The sequence below is a fragment of the Ursus arctos genome, unplaced genomic scaffold (genome assembly GCF_023065955.2).
Source record: "Ursus arctos isolate Adak ecotype North America unplaced genomic scaffold, UrsArc2.0 scaffold_1, whole genome shotgun sequence".
In the NCBI taxonomy this organism is placed as follows: Eukaryota; Metazoa; Chordata; class Mammalia; order Carnivora; family Ursidae; genus Ursus; species Ursus arctos.
In genome coordinates this window covers 49,881,229-49,899,144 of record NW_026622763.1, presented here as the reverse complement: position 1 = coordinate 49,899,144, position 17,916 = coordinate 49,881,229, and the positions used below count along the sequence as shown (strand labels likewise).

The 17,916-nt window shown below is 42.5% G+C and overlaps 1 non-coding gene across 1 annotated transcript; it reads left to right on the top strand.

Moving 5' to 3' along the window:
• The first annotated feature begins 1,593 nt into the window (after window positions 1-1,593).
• LOC113250981 (U6 spliceosomal RNA) lies at window positions 1,594-1,696 on the top strand. The gene has a single exon (XR_003314294.2). It is a non-coding gene; the product is annotated as a U6 spliceosomal RNA (small nuclear RNA).
• The last annotated feature ends 16,220 nt before the right edge of the window (window positions 1,697-17,916 follow it).

Below are 17,916 nucleotides of genomic sequence, written 5' to 3'. Positions count from 1 at the left end.
GGAGTCTGCTTGAGGATTCTCTCTTCCTCTCTCTCTGTCCCTCCCCCCTTGCACATTCTCTCTCTCTCTCTCTCTCTAAAATAAAAAAATAAATAAATCTTAAAAAAAAAAAGAAGAAGAAGTAGAAAAGAAAAAGAAATCAGCAGAAGGCACCAGCCAATCCCTAAATACTAAGTCTGTTCATAACATCTCAGGACTTACTTGTTCCCCTGACTCAGCTACCCTGATCCAAAGAAAAAAGAAGACAACTAGGCAACCAATCAGCTGAAAAAGCCAGATAACTTCTGCATTTACCCCATAAAATATTTCTTAGTCTGTAAGGAACCTTGAACTCACTTCTCCATAGCCATGAGTTCCCAGCCTGCAGTTTAAAAGTCTTGCAATAAACTCCTCTTTCTGTTTCATTTTATTCATTATATGCAGGGTTTGGTTTCCAACAGGACCCACCAACCAAAGGTGGGTCCTGTCAAAGGCCTATCTGGCGTTCATACAACAGAATTAAAGAATGAAGACACTTGTATTTACGTCTTTGCTTTGTTTTGCACGAGGGCTGGATGAAAACCTAGGTCTCTCAGCCCTGGGTGGAATTTCTCAGTGAGGTTGGAGAGCTTTGTATTTCCAGCACAGCTCAGCTCTGTCAGGCACCTCGGCACCCACTTGGTCCTGGAACGGCTGTGCACAACCAGGGTCTGAACGGGAGTTCACGTGGCTCCTCTGGGGGCTCTGAAGCGATTAAAGTGGGGACTTGTTCTTCTTTGTCACGAGGCTGTTGGGTTTTGTGGTCTTTTAGAAGCCTTGGCGACCGCTGGCCCCATTCCAGAGGGCATCCTCCCTCAGATGCTCCAGGATGCTGCTGCCCCCTGAGAATGTTGCAGACGAAGCCCTGGGGCCCACAGAGTCGGAGGCGGGGGCTCAGGGCTCAGTTTCACGGAACCAGGCCACGCTTTCCTAGTGCAGCTCAGTGATTATAACTTCCGTACTCCCCTCCGCTCCAGTCGGCTTCTCCCTTCCTGGAGCTGAGCCAGGCTTCTGGAGGCAGTCTCCCCCTCTCAGCAGGGCCCTCTAATTAACATTTCTTCTCTCTCTTTCTCTGCCCCAGTTCCATCTGCAGCTGCCTAATCACAGCACCAACAACTGCAGACCCGATCCCAGCTCCCGAAGCAGCCCACCCAGGGGAGGGCTTTGAGCCGAGAGAAGGCGGGAGTAGGTCAGGAGAAACGGAAGGAGCCTCCCTAGGAGCAAAAGAGGCCCGTCTGTAACTCGCAGCGCTCAGCACAGGGCCAGTGCTCTTACGAGAGTTGCTGTTCGGATAGTAGTTGTGTCGTCTACCAGAGACTCCCCACATAGGGCTCACTGGTGTCGGCGGGGGGGGGACCCCAGAAAGTAGACAATGGAGAAATTATCCAACACCTTGACTGGGTGGTCCAAATGATCACCTACACGGGACAGAGGCCATGGTGCGGCTCCAGGTGGGGGGACGGGACACCCCTCATCCAGACCGCGTTCTGGCTGTGATGATACGACCAGTGTAACCGTGAGGAAACACCAAGCACAGAAGGAGAACCGGCTACAAAACAAAACGGCACGCGGTACTCACTTTGGCAGCAGCTAGACGAAAGCTGGAACGATACCGGGAAGAGCAGCATTGCCCCTGCGCGAAGATGAGACACAAATTTGTGAAGGAAAAAAAATGGTGTGGGAGAGACAGGGGATCGACATCATAAAAGCCAGATTAAAGCAGGCTGAAAAGACATGACCGCCAAATGTGGGGCTTGACCCTAGACCGGAGCCTGTACTGAGGGGCAGTGCCGGAAAGGACACGGACAGGTCAACTAACAACACTGACGCGACGAGGGTAGATCAGGTGAAAGCAGCTTGTCGGGCGTGTGGTTATGTAATCGGATACTCCTAGTCCTAGAAGACACACGGAAATATTTAGGAGTAACGGGCCATGAAGCTTGGGACTCACTTCTACACTGTTTGGGAAAAAACTACATTTTACATACATACATATACGTACGTATGGCTAGAGAGAGAAATAAATACAGATGTATATTATATATACCTGACATTTTTCTCTGAACCGTTTTATATAAATGTACATATATATGGAGTGGGGGAGAAACATGCAAATGATAAAGCAAGTGGAGGAAACTGAAGACAATATAGGGGCTGCTGTATTATTTTTATCTTTGCGGCTTTTTTGTAAGTTTGAAATCGTTCCCAAACAAGAAGTTCAAAAATGCAGCTGCAGTTTTTCGATTCTGCGACGTTCACTGAACCTTCGGAACTTGGTGGAGGACACGAAGCCACATCTCTGTGAAGCCCCTCGGGCACATCGGCCCTCGCGAGCCGGGGCCTGCTTTAACTTGCCTATAATTCCAAAGCCAGAGCTCGACGGTGCAAGCACTTCGGGCCTCCGGCAGGGAAAGGCATCCGGATGGACTAAGGAAGACACGCTCCCATCCCACGTCCGGTTCGCAAAACGGACAAATCTGCTGTCATTACTAACTGATCAACCAACACGTATCGATCTTAAATTCCACTGTTTGAGCAAAAAGTCGAGACGCAGCACAGAAATTTGAGCGTGGCGTGGGGGTCGGGTGGACCTGGGTCAAAATCCTGGCTCTGCTACTACCAGCAGTGACCCCCAGCGCAAGCGACTCTGCCCGAGTCTCAGTTTCCTTCTCTGTGGAGGAACAGGCTGCAAAGCTCGGTCAGGAAGGTTCGGCCAGGCAGCACGCGGCAGGCGCTCAGTGGAGGGCATGAAGGGCAGGCGTGCTAAGAGCTCTGCAACCGTGAGGTACTATGATTATAGAGATGGCGTCTTCTCTCCGTCTCGGTGACGCTGCCGGCCGCAGTCCCACAGCTCTAAAGGCTCTGGTGAGCCAGAGGGCAGGGGCGGCCCGGGGACGCGGTTTCCGAGACGTGGCTTCTGCAGGGGAAGAAGGGCCCCTCGGTGGCAGAAAGCCTAACCAAGAAAGCCGCCTGAACAAGACCTCGTTTGCTCCAAGGAACTTCCCCAGATTGAAGCCGTGGCCTACTCAGGCCTCCCTCCACCATGGAACAAGGACAGGACACACACACACACACACACACACACACACACACACACACGATTTACTGGCTCAAAGGGCTGTGTGTATTGGACAATTTTTCCACAAAGACCGAATCTCTGCAGTAGGAATTACCAATCCTGCCACTGAGGTCAAACACCTTGGCCTCCAACAAATACTGTAAACAATTAAAAATGCCTTTAAACAATGAGCTCCCCTCTAAGAAATCCTGAGGGCATGAGGAAACCAGAGTCTGGGGAAGGGTGTGGGGGAGGAGGGAGGGTGACACCCCTCTTTCTGCAGTTGGTCATCATGCAGCCTGTGTCTGTTGCCCACTTTTCTGGAGTTGCCTGATATCCCCTCTGTTACAATTCCAGAGACACTTACTTGAGCCAATGTGGCTCTGATTTGGGCCTGAACACTGTTTGCCTGTTGGGAGCTAGTTCTCTAGGTTTCCAAAATTCTTTTCCCATTGCCCTCTGTCTACATTCTACTCTCAGCATGTGGGAACCAGGGTGGCCTGCTGTCAACACAGTGCGCCCAGGACAGGATGATTTTTCAAACAGTTCTTTAACTTGGTAAAAAGTCTCCTCACATTCACCCCCCGGACGTTTACTGCTGTCCCCTGTGTGCCACGCACTGGGGTAGACACGTAGGTGAGGAGAAGAATGAGCCCTCACCCCTGCCCGTCAGGAGCTTGGCATCCAGCCAGAGAGATGAACACAGGTAGCCAACACACGGCAGAGCTGCAGCTCAGACAGCAGGGTTTCTCAGTCCACCGTCTATGCCAGAATCCCTGAGCAGCTTACTGAAAACACGGTCTCGAGGCCCCAGCACACCAGACCTACCAAATCAGAGTGTCTGGGGTAAGGCCTTGAAATCAGCATTTTAGTAATGAAGTCTTAGATACTCCAACGTTGGGAACTCACAGACCTGCCTTCCACCCTACTACAAATTCAGACACATCTGGGTGTTTCTGAGGGGCCAGCAGGACAGGCCCATCAAAGATCTATTTCTATAGGGTTCTTAGGAACCCATGAGACTGAAGGAGGTATCAAGGGATAGCACAACCCATGGAAACGCTTCAAGAAATGGGAGGCCTGGAGCTTTGGGAACACAAGAGAAGGTGAAGGGAATTCACTGCGCCGCAGCGTGATGACTGTTGACAGATGTTGGGGCGCAGTGTGAGAGGAAGTGGCAGAGGCCACTAGGCACCGCCATGGAGGAGCAGGAGCAGACAGGCCACCTGAGGCTGATGTCGCCCCCCTCTGGTGTCAGGAGAGGACGAAGCTGTCATGAGATCAGTGCTCTCTGTCTACCACGGCTGGGCTGCAGCGTGGGGAGCTCCTGAATGCCTCGGGAAGAATGTTTTGGGGGTGGGGAGGTGAGGGAGCTGTCTACACCGGAGCTGCCAACGTCTCCCGCCATCTACGTGGAGAGAAACCTCTAGGCATTTCCGAAGTGTCCGGCCCCAGGGCCACTGCTGCTTCCTGCACAATTTAAACATAGCCTCTGCCCCCAAGGGCCCGGTTATGAGTCCACACACTGTGTGCTTCCCCACATATACCCCAGAGGGGCCACTGAGGAGACAAGTCCAGATTCGCAGGTGAGCACATGTGAGACCCAAGCCGGCTCACCTACACTGGCTTCAACATTGGCCTTATCCTATACACCCGGTTCCTGGCTTCTGTCCCTGAGGGGTTGTGCGATGACAGCTAGACCACCCCGCAAGTCCGCAGAGAGCCAGCAAACCGGCCGGCCTCCAACACCCCGAAGTCAGCGCTGCTGTGTTCCCGACCTACGCTGGGCTGTGGAAACCACACACACCGGAATTCACTGAATCCTGGCTCTGCCACGAACTCATCGCGTGACTTGGGGACAATTATTTACCTTCTTTGAACTTCGGTTCCCTCTTGTACTAAACCTGGATCATGACGTGTATCTGACAGGACTGCTTACTAAGTAACAGCCCCTTCCCACTTCTTCATAGTCACATGTCCTAACAGGCCCACAGATTTGCCGTTTGAAAAGACTTTTATAATCAGCCATTTTGTTCATATTTTCATATATTGATCTCAGTTTGAACATTTAGTTAATAGAAAAGACTTTAGACACAGCAGGAAATTCTCCAAAGATATTTTTCAATGGGTGGTAGGTTTTAAAGTGTCTCTAGGCCTCTGGAATGGATGGCAGACAATTAGCCTGCCTCTTGCCTGAGAAATCAGACTAATTACTGGTGAGGCTTGGCTAATGGGGTCTTTTGTGAACTCCCTCCCTAAATGAGAAATCTTTAACTTTTCACAAAAACTCAATCTCATTTGTGTTGCTGATTCCTAATATTTCTAAATAAATGCTTGGCCTCTGGGCTTGTAGTCAAATAACCCAAATCAAACCAAGCTGCTCTGCCAAGGGAAAAATTCATTTTGTATAAATCTACTGGAAGAAACTTTTAGAATCAGTTTGCAACCACCATAGGCAAAGACTAGCTGCAGCCCACTCTGGGGCAAGTTTTGTGGATATGGGTTAAAAGATGAATTTACTCCATTTGGGCTTAAATGGCTTGTTGAGATCACTTAAACAGTAAACACTGGCATGTTTCAGAGATCAGAGTATGCAAGAAGCAGGCTTGTCCCCAGACCTCGAGTTGACTGCCACACATGGACAGGGTCAGGGTTCTGTGTCTAAGGCAGAGGAGACAAAAATCCAGGGGAGCCCATTACCGACCCTGTATCAACCTAGAAAAGAGGGGAAAGAGCCTGGGAGGGCAAGAGGAGACTGAGGCAGGAAGTCACTCGAAAACAGTCAAACTTGAAACAGAGATACATGTAAATGCCAAGAGGAGGAGAGGGATAAGCAGCTCAGAGCTTGGCAGGAGTCTGGAGAAGATTCTAAAAGTGACCCAGCGCTGAGCTGTAGCCTATATGGTGGGCTGCAGGGACCTGCTCCAACAGAATCTCCAGTGACCTTGGAGGGGAAATCTGGAATGTTCTACATATGAGTCTTTCCTTCCTAGTTCTTCCTCATCAAGGACTTTCACAACAATGCTTAATATGCAGGGTCAAAGTAGAACTTGAGAATGCTGGGTGTTTTGGATTCTTCTTATAATATTAAGTTGCTTTGAACTGTATCTTAGGTGACTCTGAGATCTTCCTCCATTGTGTTTTTACCAGCTCCATTGGTTCTTTCCAAAAAATTTGAGAAGAGATGGTTATCTGTCCCACCGCTGCTTGAGATATTCTGGGTCCTCAATCTATTCTGACTATGGAATGGAAAAATAGTTCCTTTTCTTTGGCTTAAAAAAGGTATTATTCAATTTTTTTCTTAAAAACAAAAGGTTGGATAGAAAATTTCAAGAAGGGGCGCCTGGGTGGCACAGCGGTTAAGCGTCTGCCTTCGGCTCAGGGCGTGATCCCGGCGTTATGGGATCGAGCCCCACATCAGGCTCTTCCGCTATGAGCCTGCTTCTTCCTCTCCCACTCCCCCTGCTTGTGTTCCCTCTCTCGCTGGCTGTCTCTATCTCTGTCGAATAAATAAATAAAATCTTTAAAAAAAAAAAAAAAAAAAAAAAAAAAAAAAAAAAAGAAAATTTCAAGAAGATATAACAAAAAGGGACAAAAATAGTTTCAAGAGACAGTTTTTTATTGTGATGGGAGTACCTGGCAAACGTCAGGATCCAGTAAACCCCTGTTTCATTCCCTCTCCTCTACGCCTCCACTTGGCCTAGAATATCCTGACCAAAATCCTCTTTAAATCCTTCAGCAACTCCATTCTCTAGTTTCATTCTCAGCACATGTATTTCCCCTCCAGGAAATAAGCTTAGGCAGGGACCTCAGTCATCACATGCAAAACTATATATGTCTCAAAGGCCCATTCGTAGCAGAACAAGAAAGCCTCTCATTTCTAAATGACTGTGGTTCTCAAACTGCAGTATGCATATGGACCAGTTGGGAGAACTTATTAAAATGCATATTTTCGGGGGGCGCCTGGGTGGCACAGCGGTTAAGCGTCTGCCTTCGGCTCAGGGCGTGATCCCGGCGTTATGGGATTGAGCCCCACATCAGGCTCCTCCGCTATGAGCCTGCTTCTTCCTCTCCCACTCCCCCTGCTTGTGTTCCCTCTCTCGCTGGCTGTCTCTATCTCTGTCGAATGAATAAATAAAATCTTAAAAAAAAATAAATAAATAAAATGCATATTTTGGGAACTTCTTCTAGAGTCACCAGGTCTGGGGTACATTTTTGAATAGTCATTCTAGGTAATTCTGATTCAGGTATAAAAAGAACAGTTTTGAAAGCCTATTTGAGGGCTACAGTAACATCATGAGTCTTAGAGAACCAGTATCAACTCCTAAGAGGAATAAAGGGTCATTTCCCTCTACTTCTCTAGACCAAAAAGGAATCATCCCCAGGATCCAGACCTCAAGAGGCCACCTGGTTTAGTCATCCCACTCCAAGATGGTACTCTGTGAGTCTGTGTTACCCACAACAGCGGCTGCCTCCTCTTAAAGATCAGATGGGAGCAAGATTCCATAGCCTCCCGTGCAAAGTCATTTCCGTGTTTAATTGTCCTTCAGTTAAGAAGTTTCTCCTCACATTGAATCAATTCTCTCACTGCAAGACTCATCAACTTTTGCTCCATTCTCTGTGGAGACGGAAAACAGTAACTTATTATTGCACAACTTATTGTGCAATTTCTATCCATTCACTGAAACTCGTTATTGATTGAAACAGTACACAGAAAATCAGCAAAATTATATAATTGCTGATTGAACAATCACCATCAGCCGACTTATCTAATTGACATCCAACGATAGCAGAATATGTATTCCCTTCAAGTGCACATAGACCGTTCACCAACATAGACCATATCCTTGGTCATAAAATAAAGTTTAACAAATTTAAAAGAATTTGAGTCATACAATATATGTTCTTTGATCATCATGGAATTAAACTAGAAGTCAATAACTAAAAGGAATATCTCTAAACATTAAGTTCTTATATTAGAAAGGAAAAAGATCTCAAACCAATTATCTAGCTTGCACCTTAATAAATGAAGAAGAGGAGAGAAAAAGTAAACCTAAAGGAAGCAGAAGGAAGGAGAGAATAAAGATCAGAATAGAAATTAATGAAATTGAAAGCAGGAAAAAACAATAGGTACAACTGACATAACCAAAGGCTAGTTCTTTGGAAATAACAATAAGATTGATAAACATTTTAGAAGACAGAAAAGAAAAATGATAAAAAACACAACTTTCCGAGATCGGAAATGAGGACATCACTATAGATTCAATATTCATTAATAGGATAAGTGAGCACTATGAACTCTCAATACTCACAAACTCAAACATTAGATAAAATGAAGTAATTCTGTAAAAACCTCAAACTACCAAAACTTACCCTAAATGAAATAAGTAATCTAAGTAGTCTTAAAACTATTAAACTAATTAAATCCGTGGTCAAAATCTTTCTGAAAAAGGAATTTCCAGCCCCAGATTGTATCACTGCTTAATTCCATCTAACATTTAAAGAAGAAATAACACAACTGCTGCACAATGTCTTCCACAGAATAGAAGAGGAAATACTTCCCAACTTATTTTACGAGACCAGCGCTTTCCTGATACCCAAACTTGACAAAGACAGTATAAGAAAACTACAGACTGATATCCCTCAAAAACATAGATTCAAAAATCTTCAATGAAATATTAGCTAATTGAATCCAGCAATATATACAAAAAAAAAAAATAGTACACCATCACCAAATAGGGTTTATGCTCAGAATGCAAGGCTGGTTTCAATAATCAAAATCAATCCATGTAATCCATCCTATCAATAATCTGAAGATAGTATCAGTTGATGGGGAAAAAGAATTAGACAAAATTTAACATTTATTCACAGTCAAAACTTTCAGCAAACCAGAAAGGGAAAAGAACTTCTATTAAAGGACATCTACAAAAAGCCTATGGCTAGCATCATACTTAGTGGGTGAAAGACTGAATACTCTCCCCCTAAGACTGAGAACAAGGGAAAGACATACGCTCTTACAACTGCTCTTCTATACCGTAGTTGACATCCAAGCTAGTGCAAGAGGCAACAAAAAGTAATAAAAGGCATACAAATCAGAAAGGAAAAAGCTGTCCCCATTCACAGATGACTTGACTGTCCTCATGGAAGATCCCAAGAAAGCTACAAGTAGCGCCTAGAACTAGTAGGTGAGTTTGATAAAGTCTTAAGATACAAAGCCAACACACGAAAATGGTTTCTATATATTAGTAGTGAATAGTTGGAAACTAAAAATTTTTTCAATACCACTTATAAAATGAAGTTTCAGGTATAAATCCAATATTCAGCCTTAGATAGTTTTTCAAATTCCTACCGTACTAAGGCATTTAAAAGTGCTAAAGTGAAGTTCAAAAACAGGCAAAAGTAAGCTATGGCACTAGAAGCAGAAACGTCACAGGAGGAGAGGATGCAGTATTGGGGGTAGGGCACAGAGGAACTTCTGGCTTCTCTGGTACCGTTCCGTTTCTTGCCTCAGGTAGTGTGATATGTTTACTTTGTGGTCATTCACCAGGATAAACAACTATGAATTGTATACTTTTCTATGCTCTCCATAACAAATGTTTAAATAATAATGATCAACATGAAAGGAAAACACAGCGTGCTACCCTGTCTTGAAACATTTGTGAAACCACATTCTGCCAGTGCAGTTTGTATTCAGCATTAACCAACTAAATGTTAGCCGAATGATTTGAGAAGTATGTTTGTTTACTTTAACTTCACCTAATTCACAAAGATGATTAGATCTCCATAAAATATCTTTCATAAAATGTGCATCATCCTCACCCAAATTTTCCCCACATTGTTACCTATCAATGGCAGTAAGTGTTGTTACAATGGCTAACATTAATTGTCCTTACAAAGCTGGAGGATGCTTTCATTTGGGGGATGGGTGGTCTTAGGGTCATAGAGTTGGGGTAACCCCCATCTACACAAGACCCATCTTTTTTTTGTTTGTTTCCAGCATCTGCAATTCCTCTATTTCCCTTTCTGTCCTCCCCCTGTCCCCAGACATAGGTAACTAGAGAATGTCCTTGTGATTATCCTTTGCTGTTAATGTATTCTTTAAAATTATAAATGGTAGAAAGTTCTAGTTATACAGGATGAATAAACACTAGAGTTCTAACGGACAACATGATGACTATAGTTAATAACACTGTATTGTATACTTGAACTTTGTCAAGAGAGTAGATCTTAAATGTCCTCACCACACAATGATTACTATGTGAGGTGATGACTATGTTAATTAGCTTGATTGTGGTAATCGTTTCACAGTGTATTTGTGTATCAAAACACCATATTGTGTACCATAAATATATACAACTTTCATTTGTTCATTATACTTGAGTAAAGCTGGAAAAATTATATAGCTTTTTATGTGTATAAATTTTTAATTTATACAAATGATTTATGCCATAGATCTTTTCTTTTCCACCTGACACTACGGTTTTGAACAATTCTCTCTCATGCTGTGTGCACAGCTAGTTCATTATTTCTGACTGCGCCGAGTTTATTCAATGTGTATCTTCTACTTTTCTATCCATCTTTTTCTTCTGTGATGAACAACAAAAAAATACTGCATACCTCCTATCCATCTCCTGTGCGAAATACTTCTCTGGAATATATATCCAAGGTTGGGAGAGCTGGGTCACCACGTATATACATGTATCTTCGCTGGGTACTGCCAAAATGCAGCTCTCTAGAAGAGTATCTCTTTATGCTTAGTTTGTATTTCCCTGATCGTTAGTGAGGTAGAGCATTACTTTCATAGACATATTAATCATTTAGATTACTGGTCCGATGAACTGCCTATTCATATCCTTTGCCCATCTTTCTTCTAGGTTTCCAAGTACTCTTGACTGATGTAAACTACAAGTCCTCCCCAAAGTGCAAATTTCAAAGTAAACAATTTGACATCAAATATCAAGCATTTTTCTTCCATAAATAACATTATAGGCAGACTTCAAAGTACACACAGATAACCAAATATGGGAAGATATTTGCAGCATCTAAAGCATCACGGGAGTCTCCATTCTGACTTATTTCATCCTCCCAATGATCATACAAGTCAGTGCCCTTATAACTCCCATTTTATAGATGAAAGAACTGAGACCAGGGAGATTAAATAACTTACCTATGATCCAAGAGCTAGTTAGGAGATTATCCAATTTTAAAGTCTATGCTCTGGGTCTTCTGCTTTTCCTTTCCACAGGGAAGAAGCTTGGAAGTCATCACTCCATCCTAACAAGTAAAAAGCCGAATGGACTGAAATATCAACAACTCTTTTTGGATCCATAAGAGCAGGGAGGACACAAGGCAAACCGCTGCCCCCAAGACTGGACAGACAGGCAAACACAGGGAGGTGCAGCTGACTAAAGCAGAGACTGGGGAGGAAAAAAACCTGTGGGAACCAGCACCAGGAGAGAAAACCCGAACTGGAATTGACAAATTGCCTGAGGCTCAGTGGGGACAAGTCTCAGAGTGAAAAAATCCAGGGGGACCTGGTCATAAGGGGAGCCCACAATATTATGAGATTTACCTCCGGGAGCTTGATTAGGTTCCCACAGTAAGTATCAAAGAAAAATCCCTCCTATTTCTGGCAGGAGGAGGGGAAATAAACCATTTTGAAACGCATCAGAGCACAGTGCTCTTCTTAACAAGCCTGCCCTCAGGGGAAACTTGTTAAGCAGAGCCTAACCTGCTGGGGTTATCAGAGCCTAATTGACCTGGGGAAGGGAAATACCAGCTGTAGCCATTTGTCCCATATAAGAGCAAGAAAAAGACTGAGAAATCCCTCTGAAGTTCACAGTCCAGAGGCACAGGCTCACTAAAAGACTGAGCCCTAATCATAAGATGATAGAACGCTTCCCCTCCCCCAACACCATACCACCATGTTGCTAAAGGCCTATTTACAGCAGTTTCTTTTCCCCACTACATCATGTCTGGCTATCAAGAAAAAATTACAAGGCACACCAAAAGGTAAAACACAATTTGAAAACACACAGCAAGCATTTGAACCAGATATTGCAGAGATGTTGTAATCATCAGACCGGGAATTTAAAACAACTATGATTAACATGCTAAGAACTCTAACAGATAAAGTAGACAGCATGGAAAATCAGATGGGCAATATAAGCAGAGAGAAGTCCTAAGAAAACGTCAGAAAGAAATGCTAGAGATCAAAAACTCTTAACAGAAATGAAGAATGCCTTTGATGGGCTTGCTCGTAGACTGGACACAGCTGAAGAAAGAAATCTCTGAGCTAGAGCATATCTTAATAGAAACCTCGAACACTGAAAAGTGAAGAGAACAAAGACTGAAAAAAAAAAGCGTTATAAACTATCCAAGAACTGTAGGACAACTAAAAAAGGTGAAACATCACATAACAGAAATGCCAGAAGGAGAAGAAAGAAAGGAACAGAAAAGATATTTGCATCAGTAATGACCGAGAATTTTTCCAAATTAGTATCAGACACCAAACCATAGATCTAGTAAGCTCAAGAACACCAGGCAGGTTAACTAACAACAGTAACTACACCTAAACTCATCATCTTCCAACTACAGAAGATCGAAGATAATAAAAAAAACCCAGAGGGAAAAACAACCATCTAAAGAGGAACAAAGATAAGAATTACATCTGACTTCTCCTCAGAAATCATTCAAGCAAGGAAAGAGTGAAGTGAAATATTTAAAGTTGAAAGAAAAATCCCCACTAACTTAGAATTCTGTACCCTGTGAAATTATCCTTCAAAAGTGAGGAGAAATACTTTCTCAGACAAAGAAAAATGGAGGGAATTTGTTGCCCAGGAGAACTGCCTTGCAAGAAATGTTAGAAGTTCTGTAGAGAGAAGGAAAATAATATAGGTCAGAAATTTGGGTCTACTTAAAGAAAGGGAGAACATCAAAGAAGGAATAAGTAAAGGTTAAATTAAACATTTTATTTATTTTAAAAGTAGCAGGTCTTTTTTTATATAAAATTTTTTATTTATTTATTTGACACAGAGAGAGAGAGAGGGAGAGAGCACAAGCAGGGGGAGCTGCAGAGAAAGAGGAAGAGGCAGACTCCTTGCTGAGCAAGGAGCCCGATGGGGGGCTCCATCCCAGGACCCCAGGATCATGACCTGAACCAAAGGCAGACACTTAACCAACTGACCCACCCAGGTGCCCCAGAACATTTTGTTTTTCTTAATTGATCTAACAGATAATGGTTTCTTCAAAATAATAACAGCAACAATATGTTGGATTATGTAGTCTTATATATATGTTTTATGTGTGTATTTATATACATATATATGTTTTTGTATACCTACATCTAAGTGAAATGAAGGACCTCAATGGTACAAGGGATGGGAGGAAGGAACTAGGATTATTTTGCTATTATAAGGTACTCACACCACCCATGAATTGTATACTATTATTAGAAAGTGGACTTGAATTTATTGTAAATGTATGTCACAAACTCTGGGGCAATCATTTTAAAAAGTAAGAAGAAGAAGGAGGAGGAGAAAGACTTGGAGGAAGGGGAGGGAAAGGAGGAGAAGAAGAATTGTATGCTAAGAAAGGAGAGAAAATGGAATTATATAAAATGTTCAGTTAAAACCAAAAAAAGTCAGGGGAAAAGTAGAAGACAAAAATAGGAACAAAGATCAAGTCCAACTAAGAGAAAACAGTAATAAATATGGTAGATATTAATCCAGCTATATCAATAATCACTTTAAATTATCAATGATCTAAATGCAGCAATTAAAAGAGATTGAGTGAATCAAAAAACATGATGTTGTCTACAAGACACCCACTTTAAATATAAAAGCACAAACAGATTAAATGAATGGAGAAAATGTACCATGCTAACACTAATCAAAAAAAGCAGGAGTAGCTAATTTCAGACAGAGCCAACTCTGAAATAAAGAAATTATCAGGGATAAAGAAGAGCATGTATAATGATAAAGGGCTTAATTCTCCAACAAGGCATCACAATTCTTCATGTGTATGTGCCTAACAACAGAGTATCAACTTGTGTGAGGCAAAAGTGATAGAACTGCAAGGAAGAATAGATGAATTCACAATCGCGGCTGGAGACTTCCACACCCCCGTCTCAGAAATGGCAGATGCAGCAGGCAGAAAATCAGTAAGAACACAGCTGCACTGAACACACCATCAATCGGCTGGAGAATATAATGGACATATACAGTCTACTTCATCCAACAACAGCGGAATACACATTTGTCTCAAGCTCACATGTAACATTCACCAAGACAACCACATTCTGGGCTATAAAACACACCTTAACAAACTTAAAAGAACAGAAATCATACAATGTTTGCTCTCAGACTGCAGAGAATTAGACCAGAAATCAATAATGCAAAGATAACTGGAAAAATCCCCCCAAAATTGGAGATTAAACAACACACTTCTAAATCACACATGGGTCAAAGAAATCTCAAGAGGAATTTTAAAATGTTTTGAACTAAATGAAAATGAAAACACAACTTATCAAAATTTGTGAGATGCAATGGAAGTAGAGCTTCAAGGGAAATTTATAGCATTGGATGCCTCTATTAGAAAAGAAGAAAGTTCTTTGGGGCGCCTGGGTGGCACAGTTAAGTGACTGACTCTTGGTTTCAGCTCAGATCATGATCTCAGGATCCTGAGATCAAGCCCCGCATCGGGCTCCACAATCATCAGGGAGTCTGCTCGAGATTTTTCTCTCTCACTCCCTCTCCCTCGCCACGCTTGCTCTCTCTCCCTAAAATAAATAAATAAATTTTTTAAAAAAAGAAAAGAAAATAAGAAAGTTTTACAATTAATGATCTACGTTTCCATCTTTAGAAACTGGGAAAAGAAGAGTAAATTAAACCAAAGTAAGCAGAAGAAAAGTCTATGCTCTTAACAGTTTCCTTCTATTCCTTTTAGCAGATTGAGAACACCAGTCCCCAAATTGCCCACCTTCTCTTGCATCTCGTCTTCCCTTTCCCCTTTGCCATGGTCCATACTCCTCAATAATATCAGTGTCTCCAACCCTAGGAAGTTTTTATAAATTTTTTTCACTATATTATATTTTTAATTTTCTTATTATACTAGCCAATTGTGGTTCATACTATAATTGCGATGTTAATTACTTTTTACAGGTGAATTAATGTTTCGCCAGCTACAGAATAACCCCCTTGAGCACACAGGCATTTTAATCCTTTGTATTGCTAGGAACAAGCAGCACAGGGTCTTGAATTTAAGGCCCTCAGTACATACATGATGCTTTAAAATAAATAAATACATAAAATTCCTCTATCTTACTTCCTGTCATCAATTTCCACAGAGCATGGAAGATAGAAATGTTTGATATGTCTTTTAGGCATCTGCCTGATTTTCTTTTGCTGCTTGTGGTAAGCACTAACTTTTTTTTTTTTTAAGTGGCTAATTAAGTAAACGGTTACAGTTCAAAGAGTTGAGAGATTTACTTCCATCTTTGGCCTGAGCATTCACTGGTTGAATCGTCTCAGGGCAATTATTTCTGTTACTGTTTTAGTTTGCTTGTTGGTAAAATGGGGAAGATTGTATCCTTCAGGGTCTTTTGGACAGAATAATACAAGGATATACAGCCTATGTAAACATGTTGATGGTGAGTTAAAAAAAAAAAAAGCCCATCTGGTCATTGTTAAACACCTTGATTGATGAAGCTGTATCCTGTAAACCTATATATGTGAACATATGCAGTTATAGCTTATTTATAGTATATCTTTCTATCCTTTTCAAAGTAGTAAAATATGTATAATGGTGGCGACAGGGTAGTATTTGAATTGTAAGCCAGACAGTTAGATCTAGGAGCAAGTAGAACTGAAACCAAGGGGAAAAAAACAAACTTCGAATTTGATAAAACCAATTAAAGGGGTATTAAGAAAGGCCCCAAATTTGTTGTTAGTCAACTGGTCAGAAACAAAGATATCAGAGAGAGATTGACTATACAGAATCATCTGCTTTTAAAAAACAAAAAACTTTATTTTAAAATAATTACAGATTTTCAGGAAGTTGTAAAGATAGTACAGAGACAAGCCTATATCCTTCACCCAGTTCTCCCAATGCTTACATCTTATAAAACCATAGTATTACACCAAAACTAAGAAACTAACATTGGTAAAATATGGGTGAGTTTCTGCCATTTTATCATGTGTGAATTTGTATAACCACCACCGCAATCAAATACAGAACCATCCCATCCCACAAAAATCTCCCTGTTGCTACCCTTCATAGTGCAGTTTGCTTGTAAGGAAGGTAACAATAAGTAGGAAGGAGTGAATTAAAAGCCTGGGGTCTGGCAGCACGTTCAGGGAGGCGTGTGTGGAGATAGTAAACGGAAGAAGACTATGCATGAACTGTCCCTAAAGCCAGACTCCCCAGTGTGTTAGGAATTCTTGGTTGGGGACCTCCCACTGAGAGACAAACCCTTAAGTAGAAAGAGATTAAAATTGTTCCAGCTACACGGCCCCTAGACGGTAGGCACCACCTTCATCTCCTGCCTCGCATCTCCCCAGCCTGGCCCGGTCACTCGTTCTTTGGCTTCTCTTTCACTAAGAGTTGCACCCAGTCCTCAAATCCCTCAGTCAGACGCTGGCCTGCCTAATCTAGCAAGTACCACCAGCTCCCCAGGTAACCATACCCCACATATACTTCTAAATGGAGGTGTTCCCAGGACTCTGTCCTCTACCCGCTCTTACTGTGTCTTATCCTCATGGCCCCATGGAAAACTACCCAGCTTGCGAGTCTAGCTCCAGACCACTCGCTCCGAGGTAGCTCCACGTGCATGGCGCTACCACCAAGAACTCCACTCCACTTTCCTAATGAAACTTTTCCTCCACTGTGCTCCCTCTTGTGGTAACGAGAATCATTACCCTCTCAGTCACCTCGTCTAGAAGCCTCAGTGACCTTTAATTCTCTCATATCCCTCACCTCCAGCCTCCAATAGACTGGGCTTTTGAGCACCTTTTTGTGGGTCCCTGGTTTTGCCTGCATTTCCCTCGGATCCTGATTATTTCTCACGTGCACCAGCAAAATAATTTCATTCTCCTTCACAGTGCAGCATTGTTCTTTCCCTCAAAACTCAGAGAACATCACTCCCTTGCTCAAACTCCTGGGATGGCTCATTGCTTTTTTTAAAAGATTTTATTTATTTGACAGAAGTGAGTGAGAGAGCACAAGTAGGGGAACAGCAGAGGGAGAGGGAGAAGCAGGCTCCCTCCTGAGCAGGGAGCCTGATAAGGGGCTCAATCCCAGGACCCTGGGATCATGACCTGAGCTGAAGGCAGACACTTAACTGACTGAGCCACCCAGGCGTCCCTTAGGTTATTTTTGATTGGTTTTTATTATCCCATTCTCCACTCCCACATTAGTTTGGAAGTTTTACCCTCTTTCTTATTCTATATGAAAGATTTCTTAAATTACCCTAGAAATTTACTTTCCAAGGTATAATATTAATCTTGTATTTCATTTACCAAAAAGTATTGAGTATCTCCATATATTAGATGAAGTAAAAAGCCACAGAGGTAAATTAAGCAAGCCTCCTGGTCCTTAAGGAACTTGAGCCAAAGTCAGTCCCTTTATTTTTCTTTTGAAGAATCTCTAGGTCTCCCAAGTTCAGACTACTGCTTTTTTTCATTATGTAAATAGCATGTGTTTATAAAAAGACCTAAATATTTCAGAAGCTTATTGTAGAGATTGTCAGCAGTCTATCACATCTTTTTCACATATTTTTTGGTTTGGGTTCATTGTTTTGGAGGACCCAGCTGCTCTGGATCTTTACAAGAACCTTTCTACAT